The 17,855-nt window shown below is 40.9% G+C and overlaps 1 protein-coding gene across 1 annotated transcript in view; it reads left to right on the top strand.

Moving 5' to 3' along the window:
- Nucleotides 1–7,795: 7,795 nt before the first annotated feature.
- Nucleotides 7,796–17,855, top strand: part of LOC127578140 (synapsin-3-like) — a 203,480-nt gene continuing 193,420 nt past the window's right edge. The window contains exon 1 of the mRNA XM_052029747.1: nucleotides 7,796–7,913. The gene's annotated coding sequence lies outside the window, so the exon portion shown is untranslated. The remainder of the gene's footprint in view (nucleotides 7,914–17,855) is intronic.

Raw genomic sequence — 17,855 nt, forward strand, 5'->3', positions numbered from 1 at the left:
TGCTCGCATACAGCTCAGATTGTGTGGGGCTGTGGGTGTCATGGGGAAAATTCCAGTCTGTTGTTGGCTCATCCGAGGATCATCTCCTCCCAGGCTCTCACTATGAGTTGACTCAGCCTCTAGGATGCTGATTTCCTTCCTCTGCAAACTGGAAAGCTGCAGAGTGGCAACTATGTAGTGTATGCCAGTGACATGTAAGTGAGGCTTGGCCATTAACAGAGCTTTGCTTCACACTTGGTGAGAGCAGTGGGTGGCACGAGTTCTGCCTGCTGCCCTCCTATTCCCTGTGTGCCAATAAAACGGCCCCATCTGACAAAAAATATCCTGTGTTACTTGTATGCAATCAGTGATTGGGAAGTGTGCATTAACCAATATTAAGTGGTTATCAAATCACTGCAGATAGAAGGATTGTGCATAGCTGGATCTTTTGGAAAGAGAGGAGATTGTATAATTCTCATTCCAGTGAAGCATTAAAACTGCTGACTTGGAAAAAGACTCATTTTTTAATGAAAATTGCAGGAATTGAGAATAAGAGATTTATAAAGTGAAATATCAACTAGGTGTTGATCCAGAGGACGAGGAGATAATATATTGAAGATAAACTTGATTCAAGTAAACCAAAAGATTTATAGGGTCTGATCATAACTGATGAAAGGAGTGTTGGAATTGAACTGTTGTTAGTATGAGAAACTAGTGAAAATACTGATGATGACAGAATGTAATGAGTTCAGTTATAAACGTACAGATTGATTGTCCAGTAAAAAGAAACAGAAATCCCAAGCTAGGTTAGAGCTGCATTATATTGAATAGCATGACCCTTCCAGAGTAATTGAAATTATATGTTTATATGAAAAAAATTGTAAGTATATAACTGAATGAAACCCATTTCCATCAGTATGCACTGAGAGAATGCATGTGGCAAATACATGAAATCCACCAAGTCTGGTGTGGATGGAGCTACGCAGTTTCTGACTCCTGTCCTCTCTGAGTCTCAAACTGTTTGATGGTAATACAGCGAGATTTGCCCTTAGCAGTGACTCAGTCACACTCCATATTGCTAAGGCTTTATGGCTTTGAATAATTTAGTGTTAAAATCGTTGACTATACAGATCCATCATCATTGATTCTGAGAGGTGTGGTGTTGTCATGGGAACAAAACTTGCAAGAACAAAACCAGGCAGAGAAACTGAGGGAAGTGTATTGATGTTGTTTGGTAATGAATTGATGCAATTGATCAACCTGATATTAAAAATTAAATACCTTTGAGTCAATGAGTGTGACAGTTATGGAGAAGGTTTATCACAATTTGCAAAGAAGATGATAAGAATGAGATTTTGGAGCAGCTGTCTCTGAATTTCTAGCAGGGGTGGTGTGAATTTGTAACAGTAGAAAATACATGCAAGTACCATGACTTCAGCACCAGGAAGAGTTACAAATGTGAGTTACACAAACGGAAGGCAATTTTGTTCTCGGGTACGTTGGTGAATGTAAGTTCTTCCAAGCTGGGCTCTGTCTTTTCTTGCAATACTGAAACTACCTTAGACAATGTCATAACTGACATTTTCTAGAATGGTGAATGGATTATTCTTCTTCCTTAAGGGCTTGAAGCAGCTGTCCATATCATTTATCTCTAATTCTCTCCTCCATCATTCAGCTTTGTGGGACTACAGTTGCTTGTCCTATCCCTAAATGCTTGCAATGCATTACCAGCCATGGGTTTTCTTACAATTCATACTTCAAAATGGAACATAAAAGTGTTTTGATGAAAGTATATAAATGGTCAAAAAAAGGTTGGAGCATAATAAGGACCAAAAATGGAGATAATCTTGGGGAGGCAGGGGGAATGGTTGAGTTACTATGTAAATATCTCGCATCTGTCTTTATCAAAGAAGTGGGTGCTGTCAATATCACAGAGAATAGCCCTCACACTACAACCTGGAAGACTAAGTTCCTTCACCAACCTATCCCCAAGGCACAACACTAACCCCCAATAGTTAAGATTTATGACAAAGGACAGATAAACATAAAGAATAGGAACCGGAGCAGACTAAGCAGCCCCTGGAGCCTGATCCTCCATTCTGTAAGATCTGATCTAATTTTGTCAAAGCTACTCTTTCCCCATACCCCTTGATTCCTTGCAGTTGAAATGTCTGTTCTGGCCTTAAATATATTTCATGTCTCCACATCCACAACTCTCTAAGACAGAGAGTTCCAAAGATTCATGACCCTCTGGTAGAAGAAATTCCTTCTCATCTCAGTCTGAAGTGAGCAACCCCTTACTCTGAAACTATGCCCTCCAGATTGAGTTAGGGGAAATATTCTCTCAACATTCATCCTGTCAATCCCCCCTCAGAATACTATATTACCTCTCATTCATCTGAACACCAATGATTTGGATGAAAACATGGATGGGTTGATTAGTAATTTCGCAGACAATACAAAGATTGGTGGCGCTGTGGATAGTGTAGAAGACTGCCAAAGGATACAGCGGGATATAGATCAGTTGCAGATATGGATGGAGAAATGGCAGATGGAATTTAATCCAGCCAAATATCAGGTGTAGGTATGAAAACAAAACCTGCACACAAATACCTGGCATGGTCTTACCAAAGCCCTCTATACTTATAAGACATCCTTACTCATGTACTCAAAGCCTCTTGTAATGAAGACCAACATACCATTTGCCTTCTCAATTGCTTGCTCCACCTGCATATTTGCATTCAGCAACTAGTGTATACCCAGATCCCTTTGTACATTAACATTTCCCAGTCTATCAACATTTAAGTAATAGCCTGCCTTTGTGTTTGTCCTGCTGGATTGGATAATTTCACAGTCATACTGCATCCAGCATGTATTTGCCCACCCACTCAACTTGTCTAAATTGTCTTGAAACCTCTCTGCATCCTCCTCACAATTCATAATCCCACCCAGTTTCACATCATCAGCAAACTTGGAAATATTCTGTTCAATTCCCTCATCCAAATTATCGATATATACAACATACATTGATATAATGATGAGATCTATCACAAAGTCCAGCTCAGCAGCATGGTCTCAATTTACCTGATAAAAAGTATTACCCAAGACCAGCGTCAAGGACATGGTGCATTGAAGTGACCTCCACACTCCTGTATGCACTGGAGACATGGACAACTGAGAATAGCCTCCTCAACATGGTCTCTGCAAAACCCTCAAAATCTCTGGCAGGATGGGTAAACTCAGGCCAATGTCCCCAGTAATGAGGCTCCAACCATGCCTGACCAACTCTGGTAGGTGGGCATCTACATGCCTGACACTGGACTCCTGAAACAAGCACTCTACTCCAAGCTCCACCACTGCAAGGGACTTCAAAGAGGACAGAGAAATTGCTTCAAGGGTGTCCTCACTGATTCTGTGGAATTCCTGGCCTGTGACCACTCAAAATAGAGAAGGATTTTAGTCTTCTGAACAGGAGTGCACGAGGTCAAGGACAAACAGCAGATGGAGTGTGCAACAATTCAAACAACCCACCTTCCTACCCCCTTAAGCTCTGCCTGCCCCACCTTTAGGAGAGTCTGCAGATCCCATGTAGGAGTTATGTCACTTCAGACCCACTGAATTGAAATGGAAGCAAGCCATCTTCAACTGCCTTAAGAAAGAAGTAGGAGGTGGTTGAGAAATTAGAAAGGAAAAGATAAATCGATGAAGATAAAGTATTAAACAGTTGGCTGCATTCAAAATAGAAAATTATCTGATGAATGCATGCTACAACCTGACAATTACAGCTTAGTCAGCTGAATTTCAGTTTAGGGACCCTATTCTAGGGCAAAATTAATTGGCATTAGGAAAAGTACAGGTTAGTAAATGAAAAGCCAGTTTGATTTTTTTAAAAGGTAAATCCAATTTAACAAATTTGATTGAATAACTTGATGAAGTAATGAAGAGTGTTGGTGAGGGTAATGTAATTGATCTTCTGTATATGGACCATATCGTAAAGCATATAATAAAGTGTTCATAATTGACTTTAAAAAAAAGATGAAGCCCACAGGGCTGGAGGCAGTGACAGTCTGGACCCAAAATTGTTTAGGGATAGAAAGCAGAGAGAGCTATTAAACAGCTGATCTCCATGTTGGAAGGAAGTATGGAATGGCATTCTCCAGAAGTTAATTTTCAGACATAACTCTTTCTGATTTAAACCTGAACCATTATTTCCCAGTTTGCGGATGAAATAAAGAGAAGGGCTTCAGGAGAGCATGGATGGACTGGTGAAATGGACAATGTTTGCTGGATGAAATCTAGTACGGGGAAGTTTGAGGAGGAAATGAAAAGAGGCATCTTAAACTAAAGGTTTGACTAAGAGCTTCGGCACACATCTTTAAACTGGTAGGACTAGAAGAGACGCATGCTTCAAAAACATAAAATCCTGTGCTATATGAATTGAAACTTTAGATACAAAACCTATGAAATTGTGCTAAACTTTTGTAAAACACTGGTTAGCTCCCAGCAGGAATATTGTTGTTAATTCTGAATACTTTAGCAAGGATGTCAAAGCTATGGAGAGGGTGCAGAGAAATTTTCAACAATAGTAGTACCAGGAACTGAATACTTGGTTCCTTGGAAAGAATAGAGAAACTGGTATTGTTCCTCTTTAGAGTAAAGAAAGTTAAGGGAAGGTTTGATAGAAAGGTTCAAGGTTCAGGATCTTGGAAGGAATTTGTTAGATAATAAGGAGAAACTATTTCAAATGGAGTAAACATTTTGAAGCAGAGGACACATAGAACAGTTGATAGAAATATCAAAGAAGACAGGAGGACTTTTTTTGCACAGTGGGTTTTGTGATCTGCAATGCATGATGAGACTGCGTAGGGAAAGCAAATTTAACAATAACTTTCAAAATGGAAAGTTGAAAAGACAAAAATGTGGGGATATGACCAAAGGGAGCTGAAAACAATGCATGTCTTGTTCACTTCTGTATGACTATCTGGAAATTATTCTCTGCTCTTATCTCTGTTACACTCTATTTGTTACAACGTGTTCAAAGTTCTGCCTCACCCATCTTATCCTGTACAGGGACTTGGTTGTCCATCATTCCAATAATTGAGGAACTTCTTATTCCAAATACACAAAATTTTAAATTTTTGACTCTTTTATAAATACCTCTTGTCCTTTATCCACATCTCAGTGTTTATTCATTGTTTGACTTTTCCTTCAGTTAGTGCAGAGTCTTTCTTGCAACCTCTCTCCCTGAACCCTCTACCTTTAAGAACCTTTACAGCATCCATCTCTTCAATCAGACATGATCACCCAATCTTCATTATCCATTGTCCATTTTCTTTATCTACCCATAAAGCATTTTGAGATATTCTTACAAGGCACTATATAATTTTAACAGAATATGACTGGCCTTTTACATGCTCAGGACACCATAAATCACTTTACCATCAAGAAACTACTGTTGAAGCAAAATCAGTGTCATTATGTGAGCAAACACTGCAGTATGCACGAGGATTGCTCCTACACACTGCGAGATGGATGACAAGTTAATCCGATGGGTAGGATACAGGGGAACTTCTCAGCTCTTCTTCAAATAGTGCCAGGAATCTTTTATGTCCATGAGAACAAGCAGAGGGTCCATGCCCTGATACCTCGTCTAAAATAACCCACTCACTCATTTTTTTCTGAATTGTCAACCTAGGCTTTGTGCTCAAATCTATAATGAGATTTGACTCAGAAATAACAGTGTTACTTACAAAGCTAAGAATGTGAATAGTATTAAACAATTCCAGTCTCAGGAATGATTCATGGGTAGTACTGGGGACGAGAACAGAATGCACAATGTAGCAGCAGTAGAGGGCATGAATTAGGTATTAATATTTTTGAGAGAGTGAAAATAGGAAGTTGGGATACATGAACTGGGGACAGTAAGAAAAGATCTTGCATCTGTGTACAACTAGAGGATTGTTGCAGCATGAAAGCAGGCCACTTGGCTTATTGACCCCATGTCAGCTCCTTTCAAGAGTAATCCAGTCAGTCCCTCCCATATTCCTGAAATCTTTTCTCCCTTATGCACCTATGCAAGTTCCTTTTCAAGATGACTGCTGAATCTGCTTATGCCATCTGTTCAGGCAATGAAAGCCATATCATGACCACTTACTGGCCGCAGCTCTTCTAATTACTTTAAATCCATGTCCTATGATCCTCAACCCATTGGCCGAAAGGAACAATATCTTTTTATTCACTCTGCCTCAACCTTTTGTTAATTTAGTAGGCAGGTGTAGCAGGTTTTAGAAAAACAAATGGCATAATGGCTTCCATTGCAAGAGTATTGGAGTTTAGAAATGAGAAGTATTGTTAAAATTGTACAGGGTACTGGTGAGGCAACACCTAGAGTACTGTGCAATGTTTTGGTCCCCTTATGTAGAAAAGGATATACTGCCATTGGAGGCAGTCAAAAAGAGATTCACTAGGCTAATTCCTGGAATGAGAGGTTTGTCCTATCACAAGTGGCTAAAAAGCTTTGATTTATGTTCTTTGGATATTGGAAGAATGAGGGGTGATCTTAACGAAACATATAAGATTCTGAGGGGGCATGACAAGGTGGATTTCAAGATGTTTCCACTAGTGGGAGAATTTTGAACAAGGAATCAGAATCAGATTTATTATCACTGACATTTGACGTGAAATTTGTTGTTGGTGGCAGCAGTACAGTGCAAAGACATAAAATCTATAAATTACAAAAACAAATAGTGCAAAAAAGGAATAATGAGGTAGTGTTCAGGGGTAGTTACAAAATTAGAGGTGGACATATAAAACTGAGGTGTGTAGGAAGGTCTGCTTGCAGAGGGTGATGAATTTCTGGAGGATTGTGGAGGTTGGATCATTGGGGGTTTTCCAAGAGGAAGTGGAAAGATCAGGGAATTGAGGGCAATGGGGAACTAGAACAGAGGAGGAGTTGAAGCCGGGGTAGGGCAGACTTGCCGGGCCAGGTAGCCCATACCTGCTCCTATTTTCTTATGTTCTTATACATTCATTGTTGCTGAGTAGTTTGTAGAACCAGGAATGGATGGGAAGCTATAGGATCTCTTGACAACTATATAAATGTGTGATGATGCAAATACAATAAATGAAAGAGGAAAACATTCTAATATGATGCTATAACTTTAATTGGGGTGTGGGGAGGACTGAACTGGGGGAAATTTTGCTTTGGCATTGGACTGAAACCAGTATTTTTGACAAATTCGGCAAAATACAGCTTGCTCATGTTGCACGGCAGATTATAAGGTTATAACCTTCTGTAGAAAAAATGGCACATGTCAAACTATCGGGTGAGAACTGGAGGGAGATGACTGCTGGGCAAAAGAGGCAGTAAGATTCAAAATAAGGAAGTCAGTATGATCACAAATGATCAGAGTCCCCTCTTTAAAGAAATCAATGCAGTAATGAATGGTAATAAAGCTGCCTATATTCTAATGGCAACGAGTCTGGCTGCAGGTGCCAAGTTACATTATCTCGGCAGCAAGGGAGGAGATGCTCCATGTTTCGTTTTCACTCGGCGCTGGTAAGATCCAAGCAAATGGCTCTGATGTCTTTGTGAAAAATACATGTTTGTCTAGTACAGCTAATATGACTACGGGGAAGGAAGCATAATTTAATTCAGCACGTCGCAATTGGCCAACAGTTTAAAAGGGAGGGGAAGAAATGAAGTCACTCTGCAGGTTCCCAGTTTGCATTGGGGTTGGAGAGAGAGGAGGGGTGGAGAGGGGGAGCTGGCGTGGGTGTGGGTGTGGGGAGGGGGTGTTGGTGGAGAGAGAGAGAGCGCAAGCAAGCAAGCAAGCAGTGTATAGGAGCTGGTAGAAAGAAGTGCATAGGAGAGAGTCCCATCGCACAGTCCCTTTTGTAGACGGGCACGGGGACACTACAATAGTGCACAGCAGGTGAGGTAACAGATAATATAAAGAGATATGAAACAGTCTTTCAGCATCGCAGGTCGTGAGCCGGTTATTTCTTTTATTTTTAAATTGCTGTGTATACCCGCTGCTTGATAGCAAACCAGTTTATTTGCCTTGGGATTCTGTAACCTCATTGCATGCAGCCTTGTATGCTCTAATTATTTTATTGCACTGAGCAGCATGCAATGTTTTCACCGAGATTGTTTGATCTTAATGTTTATTTCTGGTTGCTGAGCATTGTATGTGTACGTACGTATGTGGAACTGAAGATTAGTCCTGCTTTCCACTGGAAATGCAAGGCTGTGTCAGGAAACAGTGCAGTTTCTGATTTGAATTGATTTGGGGGAGGGGGACGCTGCTTTCACTGGCGGATGCTTCCCTCCCCCCCCCCCCCCCCCCCCCCCCCCAGCCTGCTCGCTGCTGTTCAATGTTTAATGTCACAGCCAGGACTCCGAGCAGAAAGAGAGAGTGAGCGATCTATCTGTGTGTGTGGATTCTAGCATTGCCCCCCCCCCCCCCCCCGCCCCTCCGGTCATCGACAAGCATTGTAATCCACCCGGGACTGGACCCGGCACTCTGATGGGGATTAATGAGATGCGGCAGCGAGCATCTCTGAGAAACCGACGGGCACGTGGAGTGGGGAGAACAGCGCTCCTTGGTGGCTTGGACAACCTCCGAAGGACATTCTGTGTTTTCAAGTGTTAAAGTCTTTATGGGGATCACACACGCACAAAGTGCAGGCAGCGATTTCAAGGAATTCCCTAATTTTCAGTTTGTGTTGTCTTTGTACTTGCCTCGCCACTTGTAACCCCACCTGTTACAGACGGTGAGTTACGACTGTTTCTTTTTTGTGGATGGGGACAGCGGGAAATGCAGCACTGCCTCGTCCAGTCCGCCAATGCCCCTGATGTGGCTGTGGGCGCCCTGGGCGATTGTGCAGCCGATGATCCGCTCACCTAGCGGATTGGTCGGACATTCGTCGGAGTGTTGCGATCGCTCAGACCCACTGCCAACCAAGGGCGATATCATCTGGGATTCTCCCCCAATTGCTGGTGCAGCGGTCCCCTGTAGGAAAGGGTGCGTGTGTGTGACTATGGGCGGATCGGTGGGCGCCCAGTCTGGGAACTGCATGGCCCAGTCGCTGTAGTCGACACAGTTTGGGTGTGACAAATGAGAATTAGCCACTTGTCCGAGGGCATAAGACAGTCGCCGCCACACCCCCTGGAAAGCTACAGTTTCCACAGCCGAGAGAGACCAGTGCCGGCGAAACACAATAACGTCTAATCTCGGTAAATGATTCAAAATAAACTAACCTTTGTTGCCAGTCTCTTTTCGAAAGTGACAGCACTATAAAGTTAAGCTTCTGATTGATCCCAGTTTTATTACGTGCGAAAGTACTTTCTTTACCTCAGTACAGTAGGTATTTTCCCTATTGTGGAGCCTCTCTTGATCGTGCCCTGAATGTGCTGACAGGGCTGGTGGAGAAAAGTAGAAGTAATGTTCCTGGGCAGACCATTGAGAAGGCATGAGCAGGACCTGGTCATGTCTCGTACCTTTAATGTCCATCCTTTCCCGGGAGAGTGCAGCAGGCTATGCAACCACTTGCTGTACTCCCACAATGGCATCACTGAGAGAGACTTCTCAGTGTGAGATGGTTGTGAATCCATGGCTAACCACACAGCAAAGCTCTTTGGAGGTGCACGTTTAAGGCTGATTCCACTTTGGGAAGCAGAGTACCTCTTCAGTACTGCAGCCTACTTCAGTGTCAGCCCTGTCTCTAATGGAGTCATGTTCAGTGTTCACGTTGACCGTGTAGAAGTACTACCACAATTTCTAACTTGCGATACCAATAAATATGGTTCCAGACTGCCTGGAAACATTCGGCATTTGAAGTCTGCACAGTGCATTTCAGAGAAAGGAAACAATTCATTCCTATCAGCTGCTAGTCATGCTGACTGTAGTGCAGGAGCTGGTGTCTCACAGCAAAACAGCTGTTGCTGCAGGTACAATCTGCTCTTGGTTTCTTTCCTATAAAGGGAAAAGACTGGTAACTGCCCATTCTTCTGCTAGGCTTCATTTTTAATCTAGTTTTATTAAATGTTGAATATCTACAGCAGGTGTATGGAATCCACATCACCAAATGTTACCAAATATTGCTGGCTTTGTAATAGCTTTACAGCCAAGTTACTGTAGACATTCTCTTTTTTTAAATAATAGATAATATGTAAGGAGGTATTCTGGTCTGTCAGACTGTGAAGCAATTTTCTCTATTCTTCCTGGTCAGGTTTGATTGGTGAGTACCAGTGCTATTAATGGAGATAAAAGATATACCATGTCTGTAACCTCTGTGTCAATCTTGCTGCAGTGAACCTATTTAAAAAAAATCCCAAGGCTTTCCATTTGTGCTGAGGTTGGAGGGTAGTCCCTGACATTTGCCCTCATTTTGAGTAGCAAGCTGTATGCTCAGGATGGTAATGCCTGCCTGAGCTGAAATTGTTAAATGAGGCAGTGAAACTCAAGGGAGAACTATGCTGCTGAGGTGTAAATGTATTGTGGTGCATTTTCCTTTATAAGACAAATGTGATGATGATTCTGGGCTATATTTTCCACTGATCAAAAAGACAGAGAATGCCAGTTTTTAATTAGCATTTGTGTTTGAAGCTGATGGTCAGGGTTTTGTGAGCTTGGTTAGTGCAATCAAGTCTCTCTTATTCAGGTACTATTGTTTGGTTGCAGGTGCACCAGACAGGCCTCAACCTCCACTCTACCTGTGGCCTGGATGACTGCTCCTGTATACTGTAACTGGGAACTCCCTGAAGGCATCCTGCCAAACTGATATAAGGACAACAATCCCAGTCCATTGTGGCACATGGGAATAGGGGAAACGGAGCTGCAGCTGTTGGACTTGTGGGAAATGTAGGATAGCAGGGAATATATGCCAAGGGAGAGAGGCCAGAATGAATGATGTTGGGGGAGTTGCATTTGAATGGCAGGATGAGGAAAGGGAGGATGAATGACCACAAGATCACAAGAAATTGCAGAGAGTTGTGAATGCAGCCCAGTCCATCATAAAAAACCAGCCTCCCCTCCATTGACTTCATCTATATTTCCCACTGCCTCAGGAAAGCAGCCAACATAATCAATGACCCCTCCCATCCCAGTCCTTCTCTCTTCTCTCCTTTGTTGGGCAGGAGATACAAAAGCTTGAGAGCGCATACCACCAGACTCAAGGATAGCTTCTATCCTGCTGTTATCAGACTTGAATGGCAACACTATATTCTGCATTCTGTTTTTCTTTTTACTACCTTGATGTACTTGTGTATGGAATGGTCTGTCTGGATGGCATGCAAACAAAAGCTTTTAACTGTATCTCAATACAGTGACAATAATAAAGCAATAGCAAGACTGAGGCAAGAGAAGAAGTGTCAGAAAGATTAAACCTATCAATTTTAAATGCACCAATGCTTAATGCATTTTTACACATCTCACACTCTCAATTCTAATGGTAATGCACAACAACCGTATTCTTTATTTAACGTTTGCCCCCCAAGTGTACCATGGACATATCTTTTTGTTTTCTCCAACATAGTTGAAGAAAGGGGTATTTTTGAACTGTTAGCTCTTCATGGGTTGAGCTAGCTTTTCTAAATTTGTTGGTCAGGTCCGATTGATTTTCTGAGTTGGCATGTATAAACTTATGGTCAGTCGGGAGTACTGGAGATCTTGGTCCATATTTTACTTTCAATCAACATAATTAAAATGTAGTTTATGTGCAAATGTATTACAAATGCAAATATATCCAGTCTCTCAGAATACCCTCCAATAACTTTCCCACCACTGATGTAAGGCTTACCAGCCTGCAGTTCCCTGGCCTATCACCTGCTGCCCTGCTTAAATAAAGGCACAACATTAGCTATCCTTCAGTCTTCTGGTACCTCATCTGTGGCTAACAAGGATACAAAAGTCTCTTTTAGAGCCCCAGGAATCACCTCCCTTGCTTCCCATAACACCCAAAGCACACCTGGTCAGGTTCCAGAGATTTATCTACCCTAATGTGTGTCAAGACCTGCAACACCTCCTCCTTTGAAATGCTCCAGGATACCACTGTTCCCTCCCCTGAACTGATCAGCTTCTGTGTCTTTCTCCACAGTAAATACAGTGAGAAGTTTTCATTTAAGACTTTGCCCCTTTCCCATTGCTCCACACATAGATTACTACATTGATCCTTAAGGGGACCTATTCCTTTCTTAGCTAACCTTTTATTCTTTAATATTCTTAAAGAATCTTTTAGGATTTTCCTTTATTTTATCTGCCAGGGATATCTCATGGCTCCTTTTTGCCCTCCTAATTTCCTTCTTAAGTTTATGCCTACATCTGTTGTATTACTAAGGTACTTGCTTGCTCCTGTTTGCCCATACCTGACATATGCCTTCTTTTCCCTGACCAGACCCTCAATACCCCTCATCAACCTAATCTTGCCAGCCTTGCCCTTCTGACAGAAACATGCTGGTTCTGAACTCTTTGTATCTCACTTTTAAAAGCATCCCACTTGCCAGATGTCCTTTCTACTGCAATATATGGATATAGAAAAGATATTGGAATTACAATGCAGGCCAATCAGCATCTTTAAGAAGAAAAAAACATTTGTTATCACTCTTACTTTCTCATTTATAGACACTGACTGTAATATTTTTATTTTGATCACAGGTCCTGGATGGGTTGAATGGGATCCTCAATATTCATGTGTAAAATAAAATGCACAATTAGAATTTGTTTAATATATATCCATAGCAAAAAAAATTGTCATGGAAATGGATGTTGCAGAAAGCTTAACCACAAAACAGTGTGATACAAGTGATCTGTGAGTGACACATTAACATGTGTCATTGTTTTTATATTGCTCAGTTCCCTTCAAAGAAGAGTGGGCATGAAATGTGCTGCTGTAAACTGTAAAACAACCAATTAAGCCAGTTTGAGAGGTTGTGAGTCTGACCTTTCCACTGATTAAAGCACTGCAAATAAACAGTCAACACATGGTGGAGTTATGGATAGTGAAGACGGTTGTCAAAGCAGGATGTAGATCAACTGGAGATGTGGATGGAGAAATGGCACATGGAGTTTAATCCAGACAAGGGTGTGGTGTTGCACTTTGAGGTCAAATGTAAGGGGGAAGTATACAACCAATGGCAAGACCCTTAGGAGTATTGATGTACAGAGGGATCTTGGGGTGCAAGTCCATATATCCCTTAAAGTGGCAACACAAGTAGATAGGGTGGTAAAGAAGGCTTACAGCATGCTTGCCTTCATCAGTTGCGGCACTGAGTATAAAACTTGGGAAGTCATATTTAAGCTGCATAAAACTTTGTTTTGGCCACATTTGGAGTATTGTGTTGCAGTTCTGGTTGCCCCATGACAGGAAGGATGTGGAAGGTTTGGTGACGGTGCAGAAAAGGTTCACCAGGATGTTGCCTGGATTACAGAGTATTAGCTATAGGGAGAGGTTAGACAAACCTGTGTTGTTCTCTCTGTAGCACTGGAGGCTGAGAGGAAACCTGATAGAAGTTAATAAAATTATGAGAGGCAGTCAGACAATCAAAGTTTTTCCAGAGTGGAAATGTCAGATACTAGAGGGCATAGCTTTAAGGTAAGAGGGGAAAAGTTTAAAGGAGATGTGCAAGACAAGTTTTTTTTGTTTTTACATGGAGAGTGTGGTCAGTGCCTGGAACACACTGCCGTGGGGAATGTTGGAACTTGATACAAGAGGCATTTAGACAGGCACATGAACGTGCAGGGAATTGAGGGATATGGTTTGTGTGCAGGCAGATGGGATTAGTTTAATTTGGCATCATGGTTGGCAGGCATCAAGGCCAAAGGGCCTGTCCCTGTGCTCTACTGTTCTGTGTTCTATCCACATGGGCAGCAGACACAGTGCAATCTTACACCCAAGCTGCTGAAAGCATCTGCATGTCAATTTTTAAAGTTGTGATTAACATTATTTGGAAAGCTAATACAATTTTCATGAATGGATTATCTTTCCTCTCTGTTGAGATTAATTTGTCAAACTATCAGCAGTTTCAAGTTATCAAATAATCACCTTAGGAACATTTTGTACTGTTCCATCCCTTCATAATAATTTGATATATTGGAGAAGATTCAGAGAGAAGCTATATGTATGATTCAATATGAGGCAAGACTCCTAAGCAGAAAAGATTGAGAGGATGCTGTCAACCCTTTCAGTGTTCTCATGGCTGTGACGATATTTACCCTGTTTTGTTAATATATGAAGTTCAAGGCATAGGACAGAGAGAGCACAGAATTACACCCTTTGGGCAAGAATCTCCTCTCAACCTGAGGCACTGATACCATTTCAAGGAGAGAGATTGCACCTATACAGTGCTGATTCTGATGTAACTTATGACTGAACCTTCAGTATTGCTGGGTCTAAGTCATGCAATTCCCTACTCAACAACACTGTTGGAGTACCTTCACCAGAAGGACTAGAGCAGTTCAAAAAGATGGCTCACCACTGCCTTCTCGTGGGCAAATAGGGATGAGGAATTACTGCTTGCCAATCTCACCCAGATTCAGAAAAAAATGAATAAAGGAATGTTTGACTAGTATCATAAGGAGCGTGTTTTTAATATGGCAGGAAGATGGGCATCGGAATAAAGTACTAGGGTTGAGAAAACATATCAAAGGATTGGGACAGCACTAGAGTAATAAATGATTCAGGGTTAGGAGAAAGAGGATGCAGCTGAGGTATCTCAGGATTTTACATTTCTCTTCATTAAAAAGAATGCTGGAAATTTAGAAGTATAGGGGAGAGGCTAATGATATAAAACACAAAATGTTGGAATTGCTCAGCAGGTCAGACGGCATCTGTGGAAAAGGAAATGGAATCAATGTTTCAGAACAGTGCTGCTGAAGGCTCTTTGACCTGAAATGTAACTCTGTTTCTTTTTCCACAGATGCTGCCTGACTTGCTGAGTGTTTCCAGCACTCTGTTATTTCAGATTTCCAAGATCTGCAGTTTATTGATTTTCAAGAGACAAATTGATAATGGTAGGATAAAAGTCAACAATGAGAAGGTACATAAATGTTCAAAATAGCAATGTCCCCTATTTCTGACAGAAACAAGAGTAGACATTTCAGAGGCTCTGGTAATAACTTGAGTAGGGAACTGGGGCCAGAGGACAGGATGCTGTTTTTAAAAACAGGCACAAGGTTAGATTGAACAATTGACAGGACAGCTGGTCTAATACAGTTGGTGGGAAAACTTTTGTCCAGGATAAAATTAATTATTACATGGGAAAAAATGTTAATGCATGAAAACCAGAAAGGATTTGTTGAAATTGTTTTAGAAGGTATTTGACAAAAGAGTTGACTGATTAGCAAAGAATAACCCAAGAGATTAAAGGTTGCATGGATACGTAATTGATTGGGGGAGAGAAAGCGGGGAGCAGTGGTAAATGGGGTAGGGATCACTTTTTAATATAGATTAATGACCTGAATCTCAGGAATATAGAACATAATTTGTAAGTTTACAGATGAAACGAAATTTGGGAATGTTGTACCAATGAGGATCATGGTAACAGACCTTAGTAAATAACATATGCTTTCCCATAAATATAACAGAAATGTTAAGTGATATATATTTGTAAGAAGAATGAAGGAAGATTATATGAACCAAATGGAAAAAATATTAAAGGGTTGCAGAAACAGAGACTTTGGGAGTGAAAGCACATAAATCTTTAAAAGGGTGAGGAGAGGTTGTTAAAATATGTAATATAAAAAGAGAAAATGCTGAAAACACTCAGCAGGTCAGGCAGTATCTGGGGAAAGAAACAAAATTAATGTTTCATGCCTGGCACAAAGGGCATCTTATGTTTCTATTTCAGATTTCCAACATCTGTAGTTATTTTGATTTTCATTTGTTAAGAATATATTTGGGATTCTTAGCTTTATTAATTGCTAACCAAAGTAGAAGTAATGTTAAATCTTTATTAAGGACTGGTTACACCTCAACTGGAGTATGGTGTTAACTTCAGTTTAGTAATGATGTCAAGGCCCTGGAAAAGATGCAGGAAATATATTATAATGGTAGCAGAAATTAAGGATTTCATTTAGCTGCAGAGACTTGAGAAGATTTATGTTACTCTCCTTCCAGGTTAAGAGAAGATCTGATTTACGTCTTCAAAATAGGTGAACTTTCGAGAGAAAATGAAGGTATATTGTTTCCTGCGGCAGGATTTGAAACCAGAACCAATAGATAAGATCAGAAGAACTGGGAATAACGTGAAGAGTCACTTTTTTTAAAAAAGTTGTTTGGATTTGAATGGTATTGTTTGAATGAGTGTTAGAATTGGATATGTATCAAAATACGAAAATTGTAGGAAACAATGGAACGATTTGGATAGCTCACTCAAGGCAACAAGTCTTCTCATTTTCTCTACAATTCAATGAAAACAATGCATTTACATTGTAAAATTGTTTTCCAATGGAAAACTTCAAGGAAATTATTTATTATAGCTCTACTCACTTTCAAAACAACTGTGATTGTAATTTTCTTGGATTTGCACTGGTTATCTTGTGTTGCTGAGAAATTGGGCTGCAGGTGGGCTTTTGGCACCTGGTAGCTTTCAGATGATTCTCAATGTGGAATAGCATTTTGTGCTTTCCAGCTTCATCTGAGCAGTGTGAACTGGTTTCTCCATTTTATTTCTACTTTGGTCCAGAGTAATTTAGCAAATTGTGTGTCAGCAGGTCATGCTTCACTTAAAGGACTTAGTCACCACTATAAAATGCTGCCGGAACATCAGTGGAAGTGGTTTGCTTCCCACAAGGACATAGAAATGAAGGTCACCACGGCTCAGGGATTCTAATTCTTATTCTGAGTCATATGCTGGAGCTCTGCAGCTTCAGCCAGAAAGCTGTGAGGGACAATATTTGACAGCTGATATATCAGGGTATCAGTCCCTTGGATAAAAGAGGAAAGAGGCAACATCATCAACACCCACGATATTGCTGGCTTTCCCAAGTGTAGGCATCTATCCATGGAATTGACCCGAGTCAAAAAGAAGCAAACGTGGACCCTTTCACTTGCAAGGCAAAAACAGATTCATTTTGCTCAAAGTGGAAATTGCAATACTGTAATGTGAATTAGTTTCTTGTTACATTACGTAATGAACTGTAAGGCAGGAGACATACAGGTGATCAGGTCCCTCACTCGTTGTAAAACAGCATTGTAGGCCAGCAGCGTGACAATTCATCACCATGTTCAGTACTTGGAGTGTATTCTTTCCATGTCCAAAGTGTTTTGGGGGAGGTGGTATCCCAGGTCTATGTCCTTTTGTTCACATATATTATGGATTAACATTTCCTTGAGGAGATGAAAGGATATCAGTGAGGTGCGCAGTGAAACAACATGACAAATGAGAGCTTGACTACGGCTTTAAATCCTGTATTTCTGCTTTGAGGGAACATTGCAGTCATCAAGATATGTCAGTTAGTCAAATTTCCCTTTATAGCTTGCTCCTGCCTCATTGATTTTATTGTGAGCAACCTTTAAAAGTCGGTCTCCCTAAGCAACAGAAACTGAAGCCATTTGTCAACACATTTGTAGGGTGGTGTCTTCTTGAGTAAACAGACCCATCTGCTTTTCATAGTTAATGATTTGTGAGAGCACTTACCCATTTCAAATTCCTGTAACAGGCTGCATTAACAGGTTAATGCCAAAGGAGTAGCAGTTGTTAAGAGATCATTTTATTTCTTTGTCTTCATAAAAACAAATAAACAGAACAATCTGTAATCATTCAGTCAATCAGGCCACATGTTATAAAGTAATTGAAAATAAAAAATTGTTGGAAATCTGAATCATGAATTCTCAGGAAGGGTCTTCAACCTGAAATGATACTCTCCTTCTCTTTT

Source organism: Pristis pectinata, chromosome 15 (assembly GCF_009764475.1).
Source record: "Pristis pectinata isolate sPriPec2 chromosome 15, sPriPec2.1.pri, whole genome shotgun sequence".
In the NCBI taxonomy this organism is placed as follows: domain Eukaryota; kingdom Metazoa; phylum Chordata; class Chondrichthyes; order Rhinopristiformes; family Pristidae; genus Pristis; species Pristis pectinata.